Source organism: Melanaphis sacchari, unplaced genomic scaffold (assembly GCF_002803265.2).
Source record: "Melanaphis sacchari strain LSU unplaced genomic scaffold, SCAv2.0 Contig7_pilon_pilon, whole genome shotgun sequence".
Taxonomy (NCBI): Eukaryota; Metazoa; Arthropoda; class Insecta; order Hemiptera; family Aphididae; genus Melanaphis; species Melanaphis sacchari.
The window spans coordinates 5,509,891-5,523,223 of record NW_020271560.1 but is presented as its reverse complement, the minus strand read 5'-3'; positions in this window follow the sequence as shown (position 1 = coordinate 5,523,223).

Here is a 13,333-nt window from a genome sequence, read left to right as displayed (position 1 = left end):
ATTTAATTAATGCTATTTTGAACGATGGAATTAGTAATTATTCATACGAAAAAAAATTTGAACTAAAAAATAAAAAACCTTGTCCTTTATTAAATTTAACGACAACTGACGGAAAATCCATTCGAAAATTTCAATTTGTGTGGTATTCAAAATATAAGTGGCTTACTGGTAGTCAAGTTAGAAATAAATTATATTGTTATTATTGTCTATTATTAAGAGGAGAGAAAACCTGGAGCCAAGAAGGTGTATCAACAATTAAAAGTTTTGAACGAAAAGCAAACAAGCATGCTATTTCTGAAAGGCATCTTGTTTGTCAAGAACAATTCAAGTTACTCGGGGAAAATATGATTTTTTTTCAATGTCTCCCCAACTAAAAACTCCAGCCTCGCTACTGCTTTTAACTAATGTAGAGGTTGGATTTTGAAAAATCCTTTCTTAGTATTTGTCTACATTATAAAACAAAATACTGTCCAATTTTCATACTCATAGTTTCAGCGGTTCTGGTTAGGCGAATAGGCGATGATAAATCATTCAGGACAAGTCATTATATGTATATGTATAATATATAGATACATATAGTGTTATTATTTAAGTTACCAATGTACATTAGAATAGTTTTTATATTTAAAAATCATATGCCACTTCTGGCGTATCGGATGCGCTCAAGGAGTATCTACAAATTATATAGATAAATAATAATACTATTACCCTGCAGCAGTGGTCAGTGATAACTGGTGAGTGGGTCTACGCGATGACAACCGATCGTGAACTTCACACCCGTCCGTAGGCAAAAATATATTCTACACGTACCTAACATATTTTTGTACAACAGATATAAGAAATACGAAAAAAGAAACTGCATTGGTACAATGTTACCGCGGCACGTGCGTAAACGGTCCTGTATTATTATGATGTGATGTACAAATGTACAATCGATCGTCGCTAGACAGTAAATAGCCACCAGCAAAGAAGTTCGACCGTTTCCCGAGTTTCCGACCAGTTTTGCTGTTTAAATATAATAATAAAGGTGATAGCCAATATTATGGGTGTACATTCCCGATGACCGGATTCGAAAATAAAGAAATCGGCCGTGTAACATTCTATATAAAATGTATAAGCAATATATTATACGATAATAACATCGGCGACGGTTGGACGGCGCGTAACATTTGACCTGACCTTTGGGCTTCGGGCGTTAATAAACGACTACCTGTATAGGTATTAGTTACCCACGGCAAGCCGCAAATCTGCGTTTATCGTACCTACATCTGACGATTGTCGAAAAGAACGGACGGTCGGAAATAAAAGTGTGCATTATAAATAATAATAATAATAATGATAAAAAAAGAGATAAAAATTATGTGAAGATTTACCTACAAACGATGGCGATAGGGGGAGGGCATCTAGTCGAACTATTTACGTAGATACCATCGTCAGATGTCCATTGTTTCATCTGGACGTATGTATAGTAATATTATGCTTGTTTACGGCGTAATGATCACAATGAAACGCCGTTTTAAACCGTTGCCCTTGACATTGCACGCGGAATAGACGTGGATGAACTCCATATCAAACGTGTTCAATATACATATATATAATATATATGGCCGATAGTAGACGATTACAATAATTGGATACAGTTTACATTGTGTTCGAGAGACTCGCGTTCATTATAACATATACATACATATATATATATATATATACCTATAAAACCTTTATATGCACGAGGTACCCGCCTAATATGTAGTATGCATATATTACGCATGTTTAGATATAATTATAATAGAATATAACATATTACATTGTGATACCACAGATGACGCGGATAAAAATTGCTCAAACAGTTCGAGGAAGGCACCAGGCCGAGTTCTTACATATTATTTTGGAGGACACGAAGTGAGCGACAATAATCACATTCGTCGCACACAATAGCTGTATGAAAGCTATTATAGTTTGTTATAATATCTTTATCGCAATCATCATATTTAATTCGTCTACATATTATATTTATTATGCGCGACATATATTAGGTGCACGTGCATAATATGATGTATCTTATATACCTATTTATATTATTATTATAATTTCGTGATTGTTGTAACGCCGTATGCGTTATCGAAAGTGTATGTATAAATGTATAATAAATAAATATTTTTATATTTTATATTTTATATTTTATATTTACGCCATCGGACGCACCGATGACGACGTGAGATTAAGTTCGTTGCATAGTAAATTCGTTTGACCCAAAATGCATGATATATACATCAGTGTATAAAACCATAACATCTATATTATAAAGTTGTTGCCTGTTGTTTATATAGTGTTGTTCAATATAGCTTTCCTTTCACTTTTTTTCGGAAACAATTTAACTGGACGTGTGGCAACCGTATACATATTATACGTTTGTATGACTGCAGTTGTATACCTTTATATGTAATATATATATATAATGCACTACCTCGATAAAATACACCTTCATAAAATCTGCGGTTTGGAGTGAGTAATATTTTTCTTGTTTTAATTTTAATAGAAATATTTCAGTTTTTTTTTTCTATCGTTTTATAACTTAATAAATGCTTATTAAATATAAACTACAATTAATCGTATATATTTTGATATGATTAATCGTAAATAATATGTAGGTTGTATACCAATTTTTAGAAAAATTACAATTTTAAATATAGTTACCCATACTTAATAAATATATTGACATTTATTGTATAAGCTAATTTTACTTTTTATTTTTGTTTAACATTCAAATTATTAATAGTAAAACTATTTTTTTATTAAAATATTTGAATAGGTTACATTAATAATTAATAAATATTACAAACACGCCCTACGTGCCCTATACCAAATAAACCTATAATATTAATTTTATTATAAGTATATAAGACCAATATCAAGTTGTACTATCTGTAATATACAGTTAGGTATACAGGTGGACACTTTTTAGATTTTATCATTTTAAAAGCCAGATATTAAACTAGTATACTTTGCAGTTCTCACGATTAAAATAATATAGGTATATCTACTGGTATATACATTCCATATAGGCACACACGAATACTAGATGCGAACTTCTTGCAAAACGCCAAGACAAGCGTATTGGACTCGAAATAGGTACTATTAAAATGTTCTATTCAAATACGAGTGTTAACGATAACCTTACAGTAAGTTTCAGGGCTTTAATATTACATTTTTTAATAAATTATAGCGGAAGAATGCAACAGTCTTTCATGTACCCACACACATTTTGTATTGTTAACATTATATCAATAAACAATAAATTTTATGACAGCAGTGGGATATAATGCTCACACAGATCCTCACTGCTATTGGTTTAAGTCGGAAAATAGTTGCAGAACTGTAAGGGACTGTTATTTTTGAATTTTATAACTTATAAGTATAAATATAATTAAAAAAGTTTTATTTTAATAAAATTATATTCTTTGCTGTGAAAATTAATAAGTACTTATTCGCTATTAAAAAATAGCACAACTATATTATTATTTCACCATACGTCCATACATTTCATTTTATTATATTTTATATTATGATTTTTATGATAGCATGTTTAATTGTTTTCAGTACAAATGCCAAACCATTAAAAAAATAGGTACGTCTAAATAGCTCAGCATAGATTATGACATAGTGTTATAATTATAATGTTATTTAGTTGTAAAAATATAAAAAATATATATGAATTTTTAACTTTGGAGCTTGGATGTAATACGAGTATAATGCTATAAATTAAAAACGTTTTCAACGTTAAGAACCGTACTTTTTCTGTTCAAATATAGTTATTATCTACCAAAAACTATATAGGTCACCCCTAATGTACTGCAGATACTGCACAGGTAAAATTTAAGATCTAAAATTTTAATCGGATATTAGATACAGATTATTTTATAGAGTGATATAATTATGACTTATGCAAATACGCATAAATAAATGACTATTAAGTTTATAAGTGTTCTATTTAAACACGTACACGTGTATTGTTATTTTCGTGTCATATAATTTTATGTCGTTATAAATAATATGTACAGAGAATTAAACTGAATCGAAATTTGTGTGAAGATTTTTATGGCTCTTGTACCAATACTTGGTATAGTTACCTGTAATGAAAATGTTTTACCATAAGTTTTTAAATCAATACCTGTACAAAAAATATATAAATAAAACAAAGGGGCGTAATGTATGTCTTGTGCATGATATAAGCTAGCTTGCCTAGAGGAGAAAGATTATTAATCCTCTTCCAAGTTCCAATACATAATCGATATTATTATTATTCGATTGTACCAATCCGATAATATATATTATAATATGACACGTCGATACCATCATATATTAAATAATAACTACATGTTATAACTATTTTCCAATTGTATTGTCTGTATTTTTTTATTATTTGTTGAAATGATTTATATATTTACTCAAGTATAACCAGAAGGGAAATATGTTAATATGTTATTATTAGTTATTAATCATATGTTATAATAACTAAGTAAATAAACCTAAGTGTATATAATATTAAGTGATTCTCTTCACAGTAAACACTCAAATTCTAAAAGTACTAACGTTTATAGAAATATTTTTTTACGTAATAAAAAAACTTTTTTTGATTGAAAGTATATATATTAAGCTAAATAATTTTTTTTTCTTCTGAGATTTCTAGTGTATAAAAATTAAATCTTTTACGTTACGGGTATACTCTATATTAGTGATATACATATAAGTATTTTAAGATTAAGTAAACAAAAAAGTAAACAAATGTTGTTATACATCAAAATTGTATAAAAAAAATTCTACTCAAAAATGTAAAATTGAAAATGTACCTGTAAGTTATAATTCAAAAAAGTAAAAACTCAAAAAATTATAACAAATAAAAAATATAATTTTATTCAAAAATGTTGTTTTGTTAACCTCAAATGTGTATATAATCATAAATGTTTACTTTTGCCCGCTTATAAATGTTTTACCGTATTAAATATTATACGTTTTAATATAATATGTTTGTAAGTACATAGTTAACATTAAACATTTGCGAACTTAAATACCTACCTTATACCCCATACTTCATATTATATTAAATATATTTATTTTTTATTTTATAATATGTTCGGAGGAATCTTAACGTTAAAATTATTATTGTCCTGTTAGATTCACAATAAAAATGTTGATGTCGCATAAGACTACATTAATTTTCCTTTGTATAATATGAAAACGACTCTCATATTTTCAGTTGTCCAAGATTCAGATATAATGAAATGTGCAACGAAGCGTAGAAATGCGTAGGTACCTATCTACCTACGGCTATCACTATACGAGTGATGCAATGGGCATAATATAAAAAAATAACGTTTTAAATGCTTATAAGTTATAATAAAGGATGGTTCGTCAGTCAACAGTCGAATATAGTTATTATTCTGTACAGAGATATAAATCTGAAATAAAAACCAATTGCTGCAATGTTTGGGAGTGTCGGGGCAAAGGAATAAGTCGTTTTAGTAAAAAAAAAAAATAATAATAATAATAAATATATAAAATAAAACGTAAAAAAAAGACATTATTTTCAAAGAAATTCACGTGAACAAGGAAAAAAACTAGATGAAATAATCTAAAAATCACTCTTATAAACCAATTCAAATTAAAAAAAAATATAAAAAACAACTATTTGAGAAAAATAGAATAAAATCAAAACTGAAATATAATAAATAATAATACATAAATACTCGTAAACTAATAATGTGGTTACCTACACTAATGTATTTCATTCTTAATTTTATGGATTTCAGAATGGCGTATGACAAATAAACTCATAATAAAATTGCAAAGAAATAATTGTTATCTTTGACATATACAATATACCTACACTATTATGTTATTATGTATCATATACAGCTAAATAATATTATAATTGTAGCTAGAGATAGAGAGATAATGCTTTTTAAAATGTTCACTGAATGGAAAATAAACACTGCTTAGTTGTGAATATACATATAAATCACAGCTAGATATAAAGTTAAAGTATATGTAGAAGGTATATTGTATATATTATACTGTCTATTGTCTCTGTCTACATGATGACATACATTTTTCGATTTCTATAATTAGTTAAGTTAAATTGTACCATTGATTATAAATACTAAAATTTATAGTCAATATGATTGTACTAAAAACATTAGCCAATTCATTTATCATTTATTTGATTTCCGTCAGTTCGTGGAATATCGAGAAATAACATTTTTACCAATAATAAATATGATAAGTGGTATGCGGTATGCTTCACTATTTAAGTAGAATAAATTAAATGTGATAGTTTGGTACGTTTGCAGTACTATATAGTTATAGTACCATACTCGTATAACCACTAGGACTATATGGTATAGAACAGCACAATTAGAAGAAAAATATGCTAAATATTGTTTAATCTCTTCATCAAGTGGTATACATTGTATTTAATTCAAAAATTTCAACTTGAAATAATTGGAATTAAAAAATACAGCTATTGTGAACATTATCAGAGTCTCAAGAAATATTTATGCAAAAAATGCACACACAAGTTCAATATTTTTTAAGTCTAAAGCTTTATACAAACGTAGGTACATTCGTTTATATAATATTTACGAATATAGAATATATATTCGAATTACACTTTTATGTATAAAAATAAATAATAAAACAAATGTGTAGATATAATTTTTTTATTTAGTGTATCAATTAAATCATCGACCATCGCACCTACTTATTTAATGTATATTACTGCGGTTGATATCTTGTTTACCGTTGAAATATAGGTATATTATGCAGATGAGTAGACGAAAACGCGCGATGTAAGTAAGCTTACCTAAACACAGCCGTGTTGCCGTCAGTGAATGAAATGGCTGTTTAGATTGAGTATGTTATGTGCTTTAAAAAACAACAGAATTTTTATAGCCCACAAATGCCGATAATCTTAATCCTAGTCTGAATGTGTGGTATTTAAAGGAAGGCGTATATTATACTTATAAAATTAAACGCAATATTGTATTATACAGTACAATAGATGCGTATACGTATAAGCTTATAACGCGGTACCTTTTATGCCTTTGATTATAACCTCATCAGCCATCAGGTAACACAGCTGTTACATCCGTGCCACAGGTATACAAATAGTTGTCGTAGGTATACAGTGTTCTTCTGTTATTATGTATGGGTGCCCTGCACATACACATAGGTACATAAATACATAAAGGATCCAGATAATAAAAGTATACTCTTTATCATACTATATATAATATATATATAATTCTGTGTATAATATAAAGGTTCCGCACCACTGCCGCCATCGTTCACGTCTCCCATTCATTCGATACGCGTCTGTGCAGGATTACAGGGGTTGGTAAAGTCATAAAAATGTGTGTTTGTACATATATATTGTGTATGCATGTTAAGTATAATATAAAGAACAGGTTATTTAAGTTTCGGAACGTTTTTGCGTTCCGTAATTACCGTAGTAAATTTACGAGCAACAGGAAAACACCAGTGTATACTCTCTATACTCCATACGAATGTGTGTTTCATACATGTTACGTACAACACGTATACGGTATATTATGCGTATATTATGTATGGTTGTTAAAACAATCGAATGATAAAAAACAAACCTAGTATCGGAAACTCGGGAAAATATAATGAAAAAATTAAAGAAACGAGAATAGAAAATCTTTAAAACGTATGCTCGTATTGCTTGTAATCGCTTTAACCAACTGCGACCGACATGCAACGCAATATCATACGGGTACAGGACGCGGCAGGTTGTTCCTCCGACTATACATAAGTACTTGCATAATAATATACAGCATAAGTATACTAACACGCACGCTATATAAGATAAATATAAAGATGCCTTTATAGCTTATAAGACCTAAGAGTTATTATATACAAGTGGCAATAATTATTATTTTTATATACGTATAAATATAGGAAGTAGAGGGGATTAACCCATACTCTACGGATCCACCACTGATGTCTGATACACTGATGTGTTTATTGGATAATAAAATATATTATAATATTATGTGGTTAATCGATGAACGTTGTAAAAATAAAAATTATTCGTATACGTTAATAAGTAGATTGTAGATATCTATCAATGATTTTACGTAACGCGCACGTAATATATTATATTACTTCCTAGAGTATGAATTATATTTTAGAATTATTATTTAGTTATTAATGCTATAATATTAAGGTAGAAAGACATTAACAAAATATAAAATTAGTATTTTTAATTTTCGGGTTCAAGAAGAATTTTTTTACGTTAAAAAGTTGGTCGATTTTAGAATAACGCTGGTCATCATCTGCACTGGTCTTATTCTCCTTGTTCATCAAGCGGTTCAATTCTCCATTTAATTAATTGTTTTCGCTTCGTCGTTCGTCAGTACCTACGTATAAATATTAATTATGATTTGTAATGTGTTAACGATAGAGGCGATGAAATCTTGTGAAATTAGTCTTATTTCTCGTATTTACCTATATTGAATATTTTGTAAAACTTATTACTTCCAGTTAGACAAAAGATTATCAAGGATTAACCAAGGCGCATTAACTGATGTCAGATGGACGCATACATCGTATGTCACTTATATTATTCACAGGTTCCATGTAAAAATACAGTTAAAAAATGTATGCATACGCGTTTCTATGGTGGTTATGTTTTTAAAATTTTTGGTTTTATTATATTGACTGATATAATGTTAAATACTTAGAATTCGTAATATTCAAGTTGATTCTATGTAAAATAGTTACTATAGTATCTTATTCAATACTGTACATAATTTATACATAAGATGAAGGTGATAATGCTTAAAAAAATGTCCCTGTATGTTTAAAAAAAGTATTATAATACTATTCATTTGAAATCTATTGATAGAATAGGTACATTTAATAAAATACCCACCTGCAGTAACATCTGTCGTTACCATAAAAATTACAATAAATTATATTTTAAATAAAAGTATATAAAAATTTAAAAAATCAATTGTATTTCTGTACTTTATAGTTAGAGCTTGGAATATATAAATTTTATATCTGTGAAATCAGTGGATTATTACTGAGATTAAACATAAATATGCGTCGTCCATATAAAAAGTGTCCTAAATTCTTCACTAAAAATAATATCCTCTATTGCATTAAGAAAAAATACCTCGTTTACATTTTATTTATGTTTATTGTTTTTATTTGGACGCGCTGGTAAATAATTTGACAAATGTAGTCCTATTAACATATAATCATACCTAGTCATGACTTAATTTTGTCGAACAATAAATTTTTAAGTATAATACGAAATACGTATATCACGAAAAAAATGTAAAACTATTTTTATTCCTCTACGGCTCTACCCTGCTGTTTTTTCTTTTGATAATATATGTATATATTATACAAGTATTCTAACCCAGAACTCTAGTCATATTTACATAATCTGATTCAAGCACCATTTGTAGTTACAGAAAAAAAACACGATGAACAGTCGACATATTATTTTACATGAGGTTATTATAGTTCAGATAAAATATTCATTATTGTATTACTTCGTTTCTTTAAATTAGTAAATTTAACCATTTATAATTACTCCACGGAAGTTGATGATATATAGACCATGTTAACCTCTAAATAAATAATTGGATAGATATATATATTATTTTAAAAGGTCTTTTTCTAAAACTCATACCGTTTCGCTTTCTAAAATTTGCCTATTAAACAGTAAACATATTACTTAACCTCTAGATATTTAAAAACAAAATTTATTGTTAACATATAAATAAAACCTAGAAGTGTTTGCTAATTAACTTCATTTTGGTTATAACCTAAATGATTTTCAACAATAATCATAGTAAATTATCATTTATATTTATTTATATATAAATATTACTTATTATACAAATGGTAAACAAAAGCGAAGATTTGGTTGAATTTTTTGGGATAGAATTATCCAGAGTAAAGAGATTTGAGTATGGTCGAATTTCACTTGAGTTTAAAAAAGGGGATTTTGATAAAAATGTTATCCATTTGAATGATGAGTTAAACGTTTTTAAAACGCTCATTTCCTTTTCCGCTTTCAAGCTTAAAAGTGACAATGATTTTAATCATTGATGTGGTTTAAAATTATTTTTTTATACATATATAATATATATAGGTATAATATAATTATGTTAATAGTCATATGTTATAAATGTGTCATAATTTTTTTTTAATCCATTTTTAAAACTTATCAATTAATTTTTATAGTAACTATAGCAAACTGAATTCCTAAAATGACCTAGTCATTTATTTTTGAGTATATAAGTAAATATATTTTACGTTTATTTTTTTGCTGGTACTGATTTACGTACCAATATAATGTTATTAAATACTTTATGATGTTCGTTAATGAAATTTGTAATATTTTTAAATAAAGTTAATTTCTTAGTAATTTTTCTTTGAAAATCTTTTTTTAAACGAGTGCAGTTCAACTATCGCCGCCTGCTTATTACCTGAGTACAGTTAGACCATTTAATTTAATTAAAAAGTTTAATTCGATATTATCAAAGCGATTCGCATTCCAATCATAGTAATTCTAAATATTTTAGGTTTATAAATAATAGTCCATGTATTTAATTGCATTTGGGTGCTATACTATGAGAAGCTTTTCGTCGATATTATCCTAATGAACGGGTATACGTTCTACAATATAAGTAACTGCAATAACTATACACTGTATATTACATACATTATTTTATACATAATCACGTAAGTAAAACATTAAAAGCGATACTCAATATAAAATATTCATTCAAATAATTAGCCGTAAGTATTCATAAAATTTATACTCGAAAATAAATTTATTTTTTCGTGATGTACTTTTACATTGGACGATATAATTGATAAATTAGTGGACTCAGCTCTGCAATACTAGCACATCTCACACAAATTACCCACTATCATTATTAAATCCTACAGTAGACTATTACGAAAACTGATTTAGTAAAACGCTCAGTATATCTATCCGAATTACCTGTATATTCGTTTTCATATACGAACTGCATGTAAGAAAAATAATTTATCACCGTAGAGTATTTATTATTTCAAATTTATTTACGTGTAAATCAGTAAATATCAATGGTTTTCAATCGAATTCTTCCAGACCTATGTCGTATAAAGATATATTTATATATTATATTATGTACCTATATGGTCATAAGGATTATAAATAGTGGCGTAAAATCGATCTATTACAATTGATAAGGTGCAGTCATATATAATATTATATTAGGTAAGTTATATGTATATATAGATTCGTGTTATACGATCAGAATACATGTATAACCAACAAACACATATGCATGTATTGATGGTTACAATTTAAGCAATCTTCTTCCTTTCGGTCACTGTACCGTTGTATCATGTGACGCCTGACACCGTGTCCGGTTCGAATCATCCGACCGGATGTGATGTCGCGACGGGTGTTATTATTATAAAATTATATTATGTAACGGCGACGTGCTCCATAGTTGGCGGTAGAAACGTGTGAAGATGACAATAATATTATGCTGTAAGATATTGTTTTTCTGATCTGAGTATCTTACGCGTCTCGGAGATATATATAATACGAGAAGACAATAATAAAAATATAAGAAAAAAAATTATTAGGTATATATACTCATAATATACATTATGTATAGATATAAATAGTAGGTAAATGCACCTTACCTAAAATAATTTCTATACATACACAGCTAAAATTATATTTGTGTCATGTATAGCTTCCTTGGATAAAGGTATGCAGCGGCAGCCCCACGTGTGTACGAAAACACCGCAAACAATGTAGAAACATCAAATATGTAAACCCATACAGCACTACAGCTGGTGTTTCATAATAAAATATGATACAATACCTATAGACTACAGGTACCTAACCTGTATATTATAATACGTTGAATACTGACTTCTATAGGCTATGACATAGGGTATCTGACTGATGTATCCTAACCGTCTGTCTATAATATATAAAATATATAACAGAAAATAAATTACGTTTGATTACCCAATAACGGTTGTATGATTAGATGGAATGAAAATTTGGTGAGTAAAATGATAAAAGCTTAATGTCAAAATACACTATAATATGTTTGTATATATGTTTAAATGTAATATACTTGGTAGTTGTTAAGTATCTACTAACTATCCTACGGAGTGCGAAAACATATTATCTCCCTATTTTATATAAATACGTCTTTTCTAGAGTACTGCTGGATTGTTATATTTTTATCCTCATGACTTAAAAATTGTTTTAATTTGAGTTTCTATATAAACACTCAATTCATAAATAATTATAATATAATTTTACACACCTTATTATCATATATATATATATGTATAGTATATAAGTTTACCTTCGTTTATTAATTTATCTTTTGATAAAATTAACTGTTAAAGGAAAATACTAAATGAACTAATTTCCGACCAAATTTCAAATAGTCTCAACTCCAAACGTACACAAACAAAATTTTGAATTTTCTTCTATAAACTTGAACAAACCTAGGACAATTTATTAAGTAATGTATATAATGTATAGGCACCTAAATATATTTAAATGTAAATATATTCATATAATTCTAAAAATATTATTTACAGTAACAATATGTACAAAATATTACACCAAATAGACAATAGTCTTACAGATGTCACAGATATTTTTTAATAAAAAAATTAAATATTTAATAAATTTGTGTGATTTTGAACATTTTGACCTACCAACTGGTCATTTTTTTGCAACATAACATCACGAATACTAACATATAAATCCTTTTTTTCGAGTAAATAAAAAAAGATTTGAACGATTAATATTACGTAGTAAATTGAATCAGCAGTAATAATAGGTAGATAATCTACAAAACTAAAACATGAATATGAAACAAAAAAAAATCGCCGACAAAGCTAAAATATATTGGACAGCTAAGTGTAATTATCGATCGGATAGTATAAAGAAATTAGTTAGTGTGCCTAAATATAAAACATAAAAAAATTCATTGTATAATACTATATTTATGTGAAGTTTAATGATGATGATATATTGTGTTCAGGGATGCGATCAACGGATCTACCGTGAACACCGTGAACACCGAAAATCGAAATGTCTGTCGTCGTCGTCGTCGTTTTACCGTGGCGGGTACCCGTATTGTATTATATCCGTCGTATAAATGTATAATAGTAGTAATAGTTGTGGTAGTAGTAGTAGTAGTGGTAGTAGTAGTAGTAGTAGTAGTAGTAGTAGTAGTAGTAGTAGTAGTAGTAGTAGTAG